At 37.1% G+C, this 17389-nt stretch overlaps 1 long non-coding RNA gene and 1 pseudogene across 1 annotated transcript in view; both read right to left on the bottom strand.

Annotated features, from left to right (window-relative positions):
• LOC109275704 (uncharacterized) overlaps nucleotides 1-17389 on the bottom strand; it is a 402869-nt gene that overhangs the window by 28762 nt on the left and 356718 nt on the right. The gene's annotated exons all lie outside the window — the stretch shown is intronic.
• LOC109275703 (U6 snRNA-associated Sm-like protein LSm3) lies at nucleotides 15458-15996 on the bottom strand (annotated as a pseudogene).

Raw genomic sequence — 17389 nt, forward strand, 5'->3', positions numbered from 1 at the left:
TGATATAAAAAAAACTTGAGGTATTGTAAAGCCAACAGATCAGAAGATGATAGCCATTAAAAAGATTGCTTATTACTCAAAGTTCCCGAGGGGAGAGGCAAGACATGCCATGGGGAGCCACATTGGGATGCACCAAGGTTGGTGAGGAGGTACGAGGAGAAGGAAAAACTGTGGGCAGGACCCTTTATTGTGGTTTCTGCCGGAAGGAATGGGGAGATAGGGTACACAGGCTTACGACTGGTTAATGTGAACAATTTCAACAGGCCCTGGAACATAGGGGCTATTTCTAGTTTTCTGGTACCTGGCCCTGGGGTCATTAGGGCTGGAGGATAGTAGCATTGAGTATGAGAGCCTGATAGAGGTGGTGCCTGGGGTGTGGGCTCTGGATGGGCTGGTTTGTATTTGAAGGGCACACTCACAAGTGAGTTATTTCCTGTCTCTAGGAATTGTTAATACCTTGGAGGGCCTCCAAGGTCAGCAAGGCCCCAGATTTCAAAGCATCAGCAATACAGAAAATGAAACACATGGTTAATTCAGCTGCTTTGATGGTAAGCCCTTGACATCACTGAATCTCAGATTTCACTTCTGAAAAATGGAGATAATAATGTTCTTTTCTCAGGACGTCTGGATGGCTCAGTCGGTTAAGTGTCTGACTTTTGATTTCAGCACAGGTCATGATCTCATGGTTTGTGGGTTCGAGCCCCACATCAGGCTCTACACTGATGCTGCAAAGCCTGCTTGTGATTCTCCCTCTTCCTTTCTATTTGCCCCTCCCTCACTCATGCACTCTCTCTCTCTCTCTTGCTTTCTCAAAATAAATAAATAAACCTAAAAATTTTGGCAGATAATAGATGTGAAGGCACTTTGAAAACAATAAATCCATTTATGAAGATATTTTATTCTTTTATAAGGAACAGTCCATCAAGAAAGCATGAGAACTGTATTTTTCTTACCCTACTGTTGATGTGATTATGGTCACATTTGTTCCACTCTCCCCCCCACCCCCATTCACTTTGTGGGACTAATGATCTCTTTCTGTGAGATTGTCGAGTAGAACAGCAGAAAGTAGAGGTCAGTTTGAAGCCAGGGAGGAAGACACTAAGCAAACCTCATTAGCATCATTCTGTAAACATGTGAGCTATGCAGCCACTGTCATGACTCTAGGACAATGGGGGGGGGGGGGTCCAAACCACATAGTAGCTATTGGGAAGCATTCTTTATTCACCATGAAAATTCATTACAAGAAGTCAGTGAAAGATCAAATAAAACAAATAGAAATAATAGTAGAGGACTTTTCTAATTATTTATGGCAATGGGATATTTATATTAAAAACAATTTATAGAAATTTGATGAGGTTATGAATATTTATGTAAAACAAATTGGACAATGGGAACTGCAATCCATCAGTCCCTCTCATTTCCTCACTCTTCTCTTTATGAAGTTCATATTCCATGGGAATCACTAACTCGAATGTTTGGTCTCAGGGAAATGGGAAATGTCTCTTAGTAGGAGGGGCTTTCATCTTCTGAGCTGGTAGTGGAAGGAAGAGATGGATTAGAACTTTGTGGGGAGGGGAAATTCTGAAATAAGCATAATTTCTTGTATAAGCACAATTTCCTCAAAGCTCATTCCTTTTCCCCTCCAACCCTGGGTGAGTTTAACTCTGCCCTGAACAGCTGAGCTTTGTGGACATTACACAGTACAAGATTAGAACTTCTGATAAAACAGCAACCTTACTTGAGGCCTTCATGATACCTAGAAGTCCTATTGTGTTTGTCCGGTTCTGGTTGACTCAGTCTCTCCTTTTAAACTCTCCACATGCCTGTTGCAAATCTCCCCCTCTTCTCAAAATTCTGACCATTTTCTTTCTACTACCCATTCAGGAGATGAATTTGTAAGGAAAATAGAAACTTTCCCTGAGACCAAGCATGCGAACTTACTTCATCTGCATTCATTCTAGTCTCTCTCCTGTTTCAGATGAGAACTAGCTCCTACCCAAGACCAATCTAGTTTCTTCTCAGAAACACGCACTGCTACTCTTATAATTCACCCTCTCCTTCCCATGGAGTTCCTTTTCACTGTTGTTAAATGACTTCAATTTGTCCCATTAAAACAAACAGAAAGTACAGCAAAAATCCCTCAATCTTTCAATGTCATTTGGAAACAGTCTCCTTTCACAACTGTATTTCTCAAAACACTCATCTACACCCTACATTTTAATTTCTTATTCTCCATGCACTGTTCAGTAATTCAATCCGGTTTTATGTGTTTTTTTGTTTTTATTTCCCTGTAGTGTTCTTCCATGGATCACCAATGACCTACATGTCATTAAAGCCTATGGATCTCACCTTACTTATAATCAACATTCAAATTTGTTGAGTACACTCTTGTTAAGTATAATTACCTTTTTTTTGGGGGGGGGGGTTCCTTGATAAATACTCTGTAGATATTTTCCCTACTGCTCTGATAATCTTTGCCAAATTTTCAAGTTTGTCTTCTTCTGCCTAGGCTAGGAGTTTTTCAGGAGTCAGCCTTGACTTCTCATATCTTCTCACCCAATGTTCTGTCCCTGAGAAATCTCATCTATAACTGCAACTTTAATTACTGCTCATTTGCACATAATTCCCAAATATCTATCTTGATCCTAAGTTTTTTTCCTCAACTGTAGACCTGCATATCCGAATGCCATCTTGTGACTCCTCTTCAATAACTCATAGAAATGTCAAAGTAAACAAGGTCAACACCAAATCTCCTGATCTTCCTCTCTGAACATGATTATCTTCTGGAGTTTTCCATCACAGTAAATAGTTCACCATTCACCCAACTGTACAAACCAGAAGCATAGGAGTCATCACTGGTTTCCTTCACACTCTCCCTCACCAAGCCCTATGAGTTTTATCACCCATTTCTTTAATCTAGCCATACCTTTCCATGTTGTCATCATCACTCTGAAGGAAACCACCATAGTCTTTTACGTGACTGCAAATAGCACACTCACTCATTTATCTGCATCTACTCTGGCACCTCTCCAAGTCCCAAGGTAACATACCAGCCTCATTTCCTGACTATCTCTGATCAAAACTCTTGGGTGGCTTTCCACTGTGTTCAGAATGAAGGCAGGATTCCTCAGTACAGGACTCCTGTGCTCTCTCACAGTCTGGGGTTTGCATATGCCCGTTTCTTTTCCCAGAGTGTTTTTCCTTCTTCACCTTCCTTCAATAACTCTTGCTCATCCTTCTGATCTCAGCTCTTTATCACAGTGTTTATCACTTCGTTAGAGAAGTGGTTCAGAACATTTCTGACTGAGTAAAAACATTATAGAATTTTATAGCACTCTTTCTCCTCAATATCACATTTTGGGAGACTTTGTTTAATTAATGTCTTTTTTCCCCACTGTAGTAGAAGTTGCACATGGGCAGCAAATATGTTTGCTTTCCTCTTTATTTTATCACTATCATTTAACATGGTGTCACATTTAGTATAGTTCCTGACATTCATGTATTCATTTAACAAATATTATCCAATTTATATTATAAATGAATATGCGTAAGTGTTAAGCATATTATAGATAAATATATGTGTATATATACACATACACATATATAAATCTATATTAATTTACAATAAATCTAGGCACTAGAGTGTCTTGTCTGAAGTCCTATAGCTAGTAAATGTCAGATAAGATTCAAACTCCAGTTTCAAAGCCAGTGGTTTCCTTATATGACACAGGCCCATAAACCAACCATAATTTGTCCCCGTTTACTGACATAGTTCTTAACCTTGGCCTCACGTTGGAATCGCTTAAGAAGCTTTTAAAAATGTTGATGCCCAGGCCCCGGTTCCAGAGATTCTATTTTGATTAGTTTAAGGTTGGGCCTATGTATTGTGGTTTTATAAAGCTACCCAGGTGATTTTTATATGTAGCCAGAGTAGAAAACATTTGCTAGAATGACAAAACTAAATTAAGCAAAGAGGGTGGCCTGAGATTATGATGACAATGAAAATACAATTTTAAAAATAGGAAATTAAGAAAGGAGTGGAAATTGACATTGGTGGCAGTAAGAGAAAAGTGACAATAAGGATATTCTTCTGTCTCAGCTTCTTCTTCTGCTTTCTAAGTCCAGCCTCTCAAACATTCTTCCCAAATAGTCCTGGGAGTCCCCTGGGGTATCTCACAAATGTCCTGAATTGGCTGCCTCCTCTCTTAGATTATGTTTTTCATTTCCCATGTTTCATGCTCATATCACTATGGCAATGTCTTTGACCATTGGCAACCACAGTCATGGCTGATATCTGTCTGTATGAATGAAGACTAGGCTAAAACGAGAACCTATGATCTGGACCTGTCGGGGGCACATTGGATTGTTGCTTTTCAACTATCTCCTTGATTACACTTAAAATTATAGTTTAAAAGGGCAACATAAATTTGAGATAAGACAAGTTAACTGGTTTCAGAAATACTATTTACACATTTACAAAAATATTAGTGATTTCTCTGAGAACATAAAACCTAACTCTATTGTTAAATGGCCCATTGTCTCATAATTCTAATGTCACTATCATCAAAATTTTGGATCTTCTCTTGGAATAGAAAAGCCTACATATTTGAATCCATTATTATTTAATGGATTTTTTATTCTACAGCTCTTTATGGCCAATTGTGATCCAAAAACAAAGGATTATTTAGGTTTTACCTATAATCACAACTAAGGATCCATATATTGAAATGCTAGCTGTTACTGATAAGGCTTTTTCTTTTTAATTTTAAGGGCCGTGTTTATTTTTCTTCTGATTGTAAAAGAGATATATTTTTTCATTGATAAATTATCAGGTAGTCACTCAAGGAACTAAATTTACAGACTAAATGTGTCACCTGTCAGAGTCATTTAGTCTTTCTCCACTGAAATGATTAATCCCCCTGGTTTACAGGACACACACATGAATATCCTAGAATTAGATCATTAAGAACACCATCATTAACATTTTTATATTTAATTCCAGTGGTAGGTGCAAGGCATTTTTTCCCTTAAGTTTAAACCTCAAATCACACTGATTCCTGTTTATCAATTTATTATTCATTCTTAGACTTGATCACCTAAGTATTTATCTGACCCCATTCCCTGCCCAGGTCTGTAATATCTGGACAATATAATTAATTCTTACATTGATATTCTAGAAAACCATAACAATATTAAAAGCATTAGAGAAATACACTGCTTCCATGTACCTTAATAATTATAACATTTTGTAGACATTAGAGTTTCCAATAGTTGAGAGAAGTGCTTATTAAGAAAAAAAAATCTACATGGGGCGCCTGGGTGGCGCAGTCGGTTAAGCGTCCGACTTCAGCCAGGTCACGATCTCACGGTCCGTGAGTTCGAGCCCCGCGTCAGGCTCTGGGCTGATGGCTCGGAGCCTGGAGCCTGTTTCCGATTCTGTGTCTCCCTCTCTCTCTGACCCTCCCCCGTTCATGCTCTGTCTCTCTCTGTCCCAAAAATAAATAAAAAACGTTGAAAAAAAAAATTTTAAGAAAAAAAAATCTACAAATACAAAATAAAAAACAAAATATAAGATCAAGCCATTATTGTCACAACAAAAGGTTTTATTTTCCACCTCGTATTTGCTAATAAAAGACATATTCTGAGAAAATGAGAGTGAGCTGATCAATGGGAAAGTTTATCAAAATTCTGAAAAGAGAGCAAGTTCTGGAAACATAGGCCAACATGGGCAGGATGCATAAGACAGATGAGAATCCTATATGTGGTCCAAGAAGTTTTGAAAATGATCCCTGATGTGAAGATATCTAATAAGAGCAAAGGAGAAAATGTTCTGTCTTAAGGAGAATCCTGGGAAACTGAGAAGTGGACTGGAGGCAGGGAGAGCCAATTCTTATCCTTAATGTCTGGTTTGTCTGATCAGATTGTTGATTATGAGAGGTACATTTACTCTCTAAACAAAGTTAGGGTTTGTAGGATCTTTTTTTATTTCTTTTTTATGAATTTTTTAAATGTTTATTTATTTTTGAGAGGGAGAGAGAGAGTCAGAGCGAGAGGGGTACACAGAATCTCAAGTAGGCTCCATGCTCTGAGATGTCAGTACAGAGCCCGATGAGGGGCTCAAACCCAGGAACCTCAAGACCATGACCTGAGCCAAAGTCAGATGCTTACCAGACTGAGCCACTCAAATGCCCCTAATTATTTTTTTAATTTATTTTGAGAGAGAGAGAGAGAGAGTGCGAGTGAGCAGGGGAGGTGCAGAGAAAGAGAGAGAGAGAATCCCAAGCAGGCTCTGTGCTGATACAGGGCTTGAACCCACAAGATCCCATGAGATCATGACCTGGGATGAAATCAAAGTCTGATGCTTGACTGATTAAGCCACCCAGGCACGCCTGTAGGAACTTTTATAAATATGTCATCAATTAGGGCTGTGAATTGTTAAGACAACATTCACTAAGCATCTAGGAAGAATTAACCCAATCTCAAGGGGGATTAATGAGAAGATTAGGAACTGGAATTATCTGGCTCAAGATTGCTGAGATAAAAGTAAAAGACAAGTCATATCATTTCTATTTTGGATGTACAAATGTTGAGCCCAAGGAAAATTAATTATCTTCCCTGGAGGATGCCAGAGAATTAAAATAGACTACAGATTTGACTTCTGCCCTTTGCTATTTTAAGAAATTTAAGGTAACTGACATATTGAGAAAATCTTTCACATTGTGTTTCATTCTACATTTCCTGATTTTTTTTAAACTGAAGAGCTAATCACTCTTAAATAATGATTCTCCAGCTCTCCCTTAGCTTCAGATTAATTTATGCAGCCAATTTTCTTTTCTTTTTTTTTTTAATGTTTATTTATTTTTGAGAGAGAGAGAGAGAGACAAAGCGTGAGCAGGGGAGGGGCAGAGAGAGAGGGAGACACAGAATCCAAAGTAGGCTCCAGGCTCTGAGCTGTCAGCACAGAGCCTGATGCGGGGCTCAAGCTCACCAACCGTGAGATCATGACCTGAGACGAAGTTGGACGCTTAACCAACTGAGCCACCCAGGCACCCCAGTGCAGTCAATTTTCTAATTGACATCTCTACCTAACTCTACCTAAGTGTTGTGTAGGAAACTCTACCTCACTATACTCAAACTGGAACTGTCTCCCAAAATAGATGCATTAGGGCACAAATGTCCTCTCTCTCTGTCTCTCTCTGTCTCTCTCTGTCACACACACACACACACACACACACACACTGCAAAACCTTCTTTATATCTCCTTTATCAATAGGGTTACCAATAGGACATCCATCCAGTCACTCAAGCCAGAAATCTAAGTCACCTTCACCTCTGGCTTCCTTTCCCACACTCTCCAACATCCAATTTCTCTCTAGGCTTCCTAGTTTTTCCCTTGAAATCATGGCCGGCAAATGCATGAAAAGCATCCTACCACATACACTCCTCTGCTAAGCCTGTGCAGACATAATTAAATAATCACAATACCCATTCCAGCGAATCCTGAATTCACCTCCACATAATTCCTCAAAACAACGTCCGTCATCAACCACCAGGTGACTGGAGTTGATACACGAGACGAAACTTATTTGTCTTCCCAGTCCTTGAATTTCTGTTTCTTCCTCTCCGACATGACTTCCTCACTTCTGGATTACCTTATTGCTTTTCTGAACAAACTCAATGACCTCTTTGTTGTTCTTCCTGCTCCTGGTCTCAACCCTGTATGATTTTCTCTCAGTCCTGCAGCCAGAAGGATCCTTCTACAAATGCAAATATGTCTGTGCCAGTTTCCTAAAAAAAAAAAATCCCTATCCCTCATTTCTCATTTGTAGAATTTAAAGTCTTTGGTTGCAGGTGGGAGGATGGGTTAAGTGGGTGATGGGGATTAAGGGCACTTGTGATGGGCCCCGGGTATTGTATGGAAGTGTCGAATCACTACATTGTACACCTGAAACTAATATTACTCTGTATGTTAACTAACTAGAATTTAAATAATAACTTAAAGCCTTTAGCACAGTTTACAAAGTTCTTCATATCCTGCATATGCCTACCTGCTCATTCCCAAACTCACAACTTCCTGCATTCTTCCTGTAATGTTTTAGTGAAACCAAACTATTTTCAATACCTTAACTTTTTCATGCTGCTTCTCCCATCATGCCTCTTCTTGTGCATTTCCCATTGCCAGAAAGATCCTTTTTGCTCTTACAAATTTACTCTTTCTTTACCTTTAAATCTCAACTAAAACATTGATTTCTCATAAAATCAGTCTCTGATGCTTTGTACTCCCTCACTCATATGCTCACTGCTTTTAGATTGGGAGCTTCTGTGTGTGCTTCTATTATACCCATTCGTGCTTCTGCCACGGCACTGAAAATATGTTTCTGTGGTTATTTTCTTAGTATTGATATCTCCCTGGCTGGCCTCATAAGAATAATGATGAGTGCATATGGACTTTTTGAATCTATAAATCACCAGAGTCTATTTATCATGGACCTAATAAATATTTGTTGAAGTAAATAGGGTGGAAGCTGACCTTCGTATTCTTCCCATGTAGAGGTTGCCTGCATAGAAATTATTCAAGTGATGCCTGGGTGGCTCAGTCAGTTAAGTGTCCAACTCTTGATTTCAGCTCAGGTCATGATGTCACGGTTCATGGGTTTGACCTCTGCTCTGTGCTGACAGCTCAGATCCTGCTTGGGATTCTCTCTCCCTCTCTCTCTGACCCTCCCCCACTTGTGCATGCTCTCTCGCGCTGTCTCTCTCTCTCCCTCTCTCTCTCAAAACAAATAAATAAACATATTTTTCTAAAAAAGAAAGTATTCAATAGACTGGATAAGAAAGATGTGTTATATGCAATATGGAATATTGTACAGCCATAAAAAAGGATGAGATCAGGCCATTTGCAACAATATGGATGGACCTAGAGGGTATTATGTTAAGTGAAATAAAGCAAACTGAGAAAGAGGAACACATTATTCCACTCATATGTTGAATCTAAAAAAAAAAAGGAATAAACAAACAAAAAACAGAATCACACCTATAAATAAATACATAGAACAAGCTGATGGTTGCCAGAGGGGAGGCAGAGTGGGGGAATGGGAAACATGGTTGAAAGGGAGTGGGAGAGACAGGCTTCCAGTTATGGAATAAGTAAGTCACAGGAATAAAAGGTACAACATAAAAATTTAGTCAGTGATATTGTAATAGTGTTGTATGATGACAGATAGTGGCTGCACTTGTGGTGAGCACAGCATAACGTATATACTTGGTGAATCACTATGTTGTACATCTGAAAGTAATATAACATTGTGTGTTGACTACACCTAAATAAAAATAACTTTTAAAAAATAAATTACTCAGGCATAAAAAAAAAAGAAGGAAACCTTGCCATTTGTGATAACATAGATGGACCTTGAGGGCGTTACGCTAACTGAAATAATTCAGACAGAGAAAGACAAATACCATATCTCTCCTATGCGTGCAGTCTAAAAAGCAAAAAATAACAACAACAACAAACAAACAAACTCATAAATACAGAGAACAGATTGGTGGTTGCCAGAGGTGAAGGGCTGGGGATGGAAAATGGGTAAAGGAGGTCAAGAGGCAAAAAAATATTTCATAGTGAGAAATAAGCATTTCTGGAAGACAGGAAATGAGGAAAGGAGAGAACAAAGGTTTATTTACTACCAAATCCTATTGTAATCATCTGTTTATAAGTCTTCAAAAAAAGTAGAACTTTCAAATCTATTTGTACTTGCTTAGCATTATTTGTAACCATGGAAGTAACTGTTATTTTCCTATTTCTTTCTAAGCAAAGTCTTCATAGCAAAAGCTCAGGCTGTGATATTTCACTTTCTACCAGGAAGTGGAAACAGTCCTCCATGGTGACAAATGTATTACTTTGCTAGGGCCGCCATAACAAAATGCCACAGACTGGGTAGCTTGAGCAGTAGAGGTTACATCTCACTGTTATAGAGGCCAGAAGTCCAAGATCAAATGTTGGCAGGTTTGGTTTCTTCTGAAGCCTTTCTCCTTGGCTTGCTTATAACCACCTTCCAGCTGTGTCCTCTCATGGTCACCTAATTTCTACATGTATATCCTAATCTCCTCTATTTATATAGACACCGGTCATATTAGACTAGGACCTGCCCTATGATCTCATTAAATTTTAAATACCCCTTTAAAGTCCCTATCTCCAAATACCATCACATTCTGAGAAACTGAGGGCTAGGTTTTCAACATATGAATTTTGGAAAAACCCAAGAAGGCAATGTATGTCAGGAATTTTCTTTAACAAGGACCCCCCTACTCCCTAAAAGTAAAAATGTGGTGGGAATACATAAGGTAAATGTCTTAAATTAACCTTATTACTATAGTATCTATAAATCAAAGGAGCCAGGTGCCTTGAGATCCCCTCCCACACGTATATTTACAGGAGAAGCAATCTGACAGAGTTGGGTGCTGAAAAACTTTATCAACTTCTATTTAAGTTCTCTGAACTTGAACTTCCATTTCTGTTCATAATTATTTTTTTTTCCTTGGGGAAATCACCCAATGGCTATTTACACGATGCTTAAACATCTAAAGAGTGCTTTCCTGTCATTGGTCCATATAACCAATTATTTAACTGACTTAAATGCTTTCAAATTTCTGTAACCAGTCAAGTCAGAGACGTTGGCAAACCTGGTTAATAAGTGAATTCTTCAGATATAAACATGGGACAATAGCATTAGCAGAAAGCTTTAATGAGCAAAATGTTCCAACAGTTAGGCAGTTTGTGTCTATAAACTCAAAACAGACTTGAGAAACTGCTACTTGAAATTAGTTACAAAATCTAAAAAGTATTAAAGTAATTAAGTGAGCTACTTAAATTAGAGTCATTTTTTAATTGGAGCTGATTAATGTTTGCTATTGTTTTCTTCTTTAGTAGATAGATAATACATAATTCATTTTAGAAAATTATAACAAAGAAAGGAACAGAAATTAAACTCACACCTCTCTTAACACCATGGAATATTTCTGGGCATTGACAGAGGTACTAGAGTCTGAGTTACATCCTCTCTGGAGAAGTATGTTTGTGGAGTGTGTTTGTGTGTGCTTTTGATGCTAATATTAAATAATACTCAAAATATATTAGGTTAAAAGTCATATGCACCCACTCCTAGGTATTTGCCCATGTGACATAAAAACCCAGGTTCCCACAAAAATTTATTCATGAAATATTTACAGTAGCTTTGTTCTTAATCACCAAATCTGGAAACAGCCCAGCTGTCCCTCAGCTGGGAAATAGAAAAACTGTGATACATCCATACAATGGAATACTATTTAGCAATCAAATGAAGCGAACTATCAACATATACAACACAGAGGAATCTCAAATATATATTGCTAAGTGAAAGAAGTCAGACTAAAAAGGTTACATGCTATGATTCCATTTATATGATATTCTGGAAAAGGCAAAACTAGAGAGGAAAACAAATTAGTGAACTCCACAAGTTAAAGAAAGGTTGAGGGAGAACTTGACAAACAAAGGGGGAAAAAAAGAGGGAGACAAACCACAAAACAGACTCTTAAACTATAGAGAACAAACCGATGGTTACCAGAGGGGAGGTGGATGGTGGATGGATGAAACAGGTGGTGGGGTTTAAGAGGACACTTATCCTGATGAGCACTGGTATATGGAATTGTTGAATCACTGGACTGTACACCTGAAACTAATACAGCACTGTATGTTAACTCTACTGAAAATTACAATAAAGACAGAGAGAGATCTTAGGGGATCATTTTTGGGGAGAAGAATAATAGAATTGTTCTGTACTTAAATTATGTTGTTTGCATGGCTCTATGCATTTGTCAAAAGTCATAGAACCGTACATCAAAAAGAGTGAATTTTATCACATGGAAATTAAAAATAAATTTAAAACATATTATGCAGAGGAGTATATATATCATATGTTTCCCTTAGTGTTTTATTTATACATATATGATACCTGTAATATATATAGATCATAAAATTTACACATGCTTATACATGTATATGAACCATTTCCAGCAGTATGCAAGAAACTGTTCAGAGAGGACCACTAAAGATTAGAGGTCCCACGGTGTGGGAGAGTTTTGATTTTCATTGTGCATATTCTTATACTGTTCGAGTTGTTTACCATATCAATATAGCTCTCTTCAATTAAAGAAACACTAAACTAAAAGAATATATAAACATTTCGGTGTTGCAATTTTGGAGTCTATTTAGGTAAATTTTCCTTTCTTACCAAAAGAACAAAATATCTTCTTTCCTTGAAAATGAGTACAATTAGGTTATAAAAAGTTTCTGCAAGTTACTTGGGCAATAGAAGCTGTGTGAACTGGGCTTGAAGTTCCCCGGTCCACAAGAGACTCTAACAATTACTCTCTGGTGAGCAGCACAATTCAAAAATCAATGAAGGTAAAAGCAGTAGGTTGTTCCATGGTGAGAATGGCCTCTGTTTCATCAACAGCAGTTAGCACAATCTTTGGAAGCAAAAAGGACTCAGAAAAAACATAGGAGTGTACAGGATGCTCAATATGGTTATCAGCCAAAACCTTATGTATACAGGGATATCTATTAAATTTTCCTTTTAAACTGCCAATGAAACATCCATAGAATTCACTTGTAATCAAGAAACCTTTAAACAGTATGCCATGAAACAAGGCTCTCCTGAGTCTTAAATGACTGGACACAGTAATGGCCTTCTCCTCCAGGGTTATGGAGGATGCAAGAAAATTGTGGGCACCTCACCAGTGATGCATCTCAGACATCCCGTAGGCTTATCATGTTCTGAGAAGGAGTTACGACAACAACGTCTTCATAAAAAGTAACACAAAGATTGGAACTTAAAAAAAAAAAATCTGTATGCCTGTGTATATATATATATAAGAATGAATATATATTTCCAGCTTGTTCTATGCTCCCTGATTATTTTCTATGAAAAAATTTCTCTGGGAAATTTCTATTTTATTCTACTGTTTTGTAAAGGGAGGCTGTGTTTATATAGTAGGTATGAAGGAAAGCAGCTGATGAATCCAGCGTGAAAGGGTACTGTTTTTGTGCAGAAACACATTTGTGTATCATGCCAGAAGCTCTCTTTAAAGTATTTGCTAGTTTAGGGGGCACCTGGGTGGCTCAGCTGGTTAAGCATCTGACTTTGGCTCAGGTCATGATCTTGCAGTCCATGGGTTCGAGCCCTGTATTGGGCTCTGTGCTGACAGCTCACAGCCTGGAGCCTACTTCGGATTCTGTGTCTCCCTCTCTGCCCCTCTCCTGCTCGTGCTGTGTCTCTCTCTCTCTCTCTCAAAAATAAATTTAAAAAAATTTTTTTTAATATTTGCCAGGGTAAACATGTGCTGGAAACTTGTAAGATTTTTGCCATTTTTTTTTTGTTTGTTTTAACCTTTCATTAGGAACTTGAATTCTCAGACGGAATAGTGCATGGACTATACACATAGAACTCCATATTATTATAATTTTTGAGGATATAAATGCTTTATCAGATATATGTACTGTAAATATTTCTCCTAGTTCTTCACTTGCCTTTTCATTTTTTAAATGTCTTTCAAAAAGCATCATTGTCGATCTCCACTAAAAACCACCTATCCATTTTTATGTTTCGTGCATTTTTAGTCAAGTCTAATAAATATTTGCCTATTTCATGTTTACAGAGATAATCTTCTGTTTTATTCTAGAAACATTATAATTTTAGATGTTAGGTTGAAGGTTATCAAATTTGTGGGTGTTGTTCAGAGTACCACTTTATTATCATTTCCATGTACATGAAATCTGCAATGATATTCTTTCTTTCATTTCTAATATTAGTTATTTGTGTCCTCTCTTTTATCAGATGTGTCTAGAGGCTTATCAATTTATTGGCCTTTTCAAAGAACCAGCTTTTGGTTTTATTGATTTTCTCTATTGATTTCCTATTTTTAATTTCATTCATTTCTGCTCCACTTTTTATTCTGCCTTCTTTCTCTTCCTCTTCTTCTTTCACTTACTTTGAATGCAATTTGCTCTCCTAGTTCCTAAGGTAGAATCTTGCTTATTGATTTTAGATCTTTATTCTTTTGAATACAGTAAAACCTTGGTGTACGGGAATAATTTGTTTTAGAAACATGCTTCTAGTTCAAACTACCTGTATATCAAAGTGAATTTCAAGAACCATTGGCTCAATTCTGACTATGTGACATTCAGCATCAGGTACTACTTGTATTTCATGACATTGCTCATTTATCAAGTTAAAATGTATTGGAAATGTTTGCTTGTCTTGTGGAACACTCACAGAACAAGTTACTAACAATCCAAGGTTTTACTTTATATGTATTCAAATCCCACAAATATTGATGTTACATTTTCATTTTATTTAAAATATTTTTTTTAATTTGAGATTTCTCCTTTGATTCATGCATTATTTAAAAATGTGTTCTTTAGGGGCACCTGGATGGCACAGTGGGTTAAGCGTCTGACTTCAGCTAAGGTCATGATCTCATGGTTTGTGGGTTCGAGCCCTGTCTCAGGCTCTGTGCCGACAGCTCAGAGCCTGGAAACTGCTTCAGATTCTGTCTCCCTCTCTTTCTGCCCCTCCCCCACTCACACTGTTTCTCTCTCCCTCTCTCTCAAAAATGAATAAACATTAAAAAAAATTTAATATGTTGTTTAATATCCAAATATTTTTGTATTTTCTAGATATCTTTCTTTTATTGAGATCTAAATTCCACTGTTGTCTGAGAGAAGACATTGTATGATTTCTATTCTTTTTAATTTGTTATGGTGTGTTTTATGGCCCACGATGTGGTCTATTTTGGTAAATTCTCCATGTTAGCTTGAGAAGAATGTGTATTTTGCTGTTGTTGGATGAATTAGCCTATAAGTGGCCATTATATTCAGTTGATTGATGGTATTGTTAAGTTAAACTATGTTCTACCTGTTAGATCTCTCCATATCTGAAAGGGTGTTGACATATCCAGAAATAATACTGGATTCATCTGTTTCTCCTTGTAGTTCTAATGCATTTTTATTCACATATTTTGATGCTTCTTTTAGGCACATGCATATTATGCCTTCTTGAAGAATTGACCACTTTATCATTATGTAATGCCCTACTTTATCCTATATATATGTGTGCGCATGAATTCATCCATGTGATCAAGGAATATACTATTCCATATGATTCTAATTCTTGGAAGTCTGTTGAGATTTGCTTTATCACCCAATCTGTGGTCAGTTTTTATAAATATCCTCTGGGTGCTTGGGGGGGAAAAAACCAGCCTTCTGCAGTTGAGTGGAATATTCTAGTAAGTTGGTTTTGATAATCATTTTTTTGGTAATTTTGTTCTTCAAATGATAAGTAACTTTTAACTATTGAAAGTAGAGTGTTTAAAGCAACTCATTATAATTAATTTACTACCATTTTTGTTTTTTATATATATATTTTTTTCTTGGTGATCACATTTATTGAAAGGGTTGGAAAAAATAAAAATACTCTTTAGCTTAAGAATTTTTGAGTTATCTGCAAATCAACTCATTTCAGGAGTGCAAGAATCCTTGGTCATTTCTTAATGTCGAAATTAACGCAGGTTTCTCTTTTGAACGTCTTCTACATTTGAAGAGGCAATCATACAAAGTCTCCTATATTCCATAACACGATAAATTCTTTGTTTCAGCCAACTCTTAATGGAGGGGCAACTAGAACAACACCATCTCCCCGGACAAAGAGCATCAGAATATTCCGTTTTGTTGATTTATATATCTCCTCATAGGTTTCCTCATCAATTTCTATGGTAGTCACAGTCTCTTCCACATCTACCAATATCATATTTAAATGCTGATCATAAGCATGTAATCTGCCTCGAAGCTGTCATTCCTCATTTTCACATAAATTCGCTCATCCAGGCTGAGCCTGATGAGATCCAGGGGCTCCTCTACGGTGTTGGTGGTTTGTTGCTGGTCCACATCGTCCGCCATGCTTCAAACCCCTGTTTTTTATATATTTTAAGGACATGTTATTTAGTACATATAAGTACACAGTTGTATTTTTCTGATAATCCATTAAATGAAAGAATAATATTTTTTGTCAGATTCACTTCCTTAGGTTTGGTGTCTAGCTTTCTCCTTATTCTCCTGGATTTAATATGTGGCCACATGTTTCAAAATCATTTAATATCACCAAGGAAATACTGAGGGAAGAGAGTACAAAGCCACATACTTATTATGATAATATATAGCTAACAAGTAACTCAATTACATGCTTCATCCCTTTATTATTTAGTTATTACTATATAACAATCCACAGCAAAATGCACTATCATAAAATAAGCATCTGTTATTAATTATGGATATGTAAATCATGTGCACAATTATTAAGATTTCAGATGGGCTAACTCATGCATCTACTATCAGCTGGCTGATCATCTGTGAGCTAGTTAGCCTTGAAGATGATCAGTTTCTCTCTATGCGGCCTCTCATGTTCCAGCAGGCTTGTTCTTGTGTCAGTGGCTGAGGTTCAAAAAGAAGTTTGAAATAGTGCCATTCCATAGCTGGAATTGGCACACCATCATTTCTGTTGAATTTATTGGCCAAAGCTAGTAACAAGACCAGACTAAACAAGAGTTAGGGAAATAGACCACCCTTTGATTGGAAGAACTGCAAATTACATTGCAAAGGGTAGAAGTAGAGGTAAAGATAAAGAACTTGGGACAGTTTTGCAAACAGTTGATCACATACTCAAATCTTTGGGGACTTGAAATGTAACAGAAATGGAAATGGTCAAAATTATTTCTTTTCAGTCATGTTACATGATTCCTTCCCCTTTATTCTTACTTGTAAAATGTAATTATATCTGAATTACTTCTACAATTAAGTATAATATTAATGGAGGAAATTAGGGAGAAAAAATATGCAAACAAGAATGGAGAGGTAATCTCAAACCTACATTTCTTTTTACAAAAGGAACTCTAGGAATGATTTTCTATCTTCCTAGATAGATAATGGAATTCATTAGTTAGGATGAGATCACCTAGTACTACTTTAGGTTTAACCTGGAGTAGCTACTGTGTTTCCTGGGGACCAGACCAAACACTCAAATATATATAAAGTCCCAGAGAATGAGGTATCTAAGGCTTCTGTTTAAGAGTGAAAGAATTGGGCAGAATCCTGGCTCTTAAAGTGCCCTACGGGACTTTTGCCTTTGCTGTGACATAATCCTCCCAAGACCTTCACCTTTAAATCTCTAATTGCCTTTAAATGACTGGTTATGGCTCAGTCATCCAGGGATTTATCTAAACCCTTATTTAACCCATTTAAACTTTCAGCCAGTACAATCTTTTGGGAGTATCGAGTTTCATCTGTATTTTGAGAGTTCTC

The sequence above is a fragment of the Panthera pardus genome, unplaced genomic scaffold, assembly GCF_024362965.1.
Source record: "Panthera pardus isolate Hobbes unplaced genomic scaffold, ASM2436296v1 HiC_scaffold_15, whole genome shotgun sequence".
Taxonomy (NCBI): domain Eukaryota; kingdom Metazoa; phylum Chordata; class Mammalia; order Carnivora; family Felidae; genus Panthera; species Panthera pardus.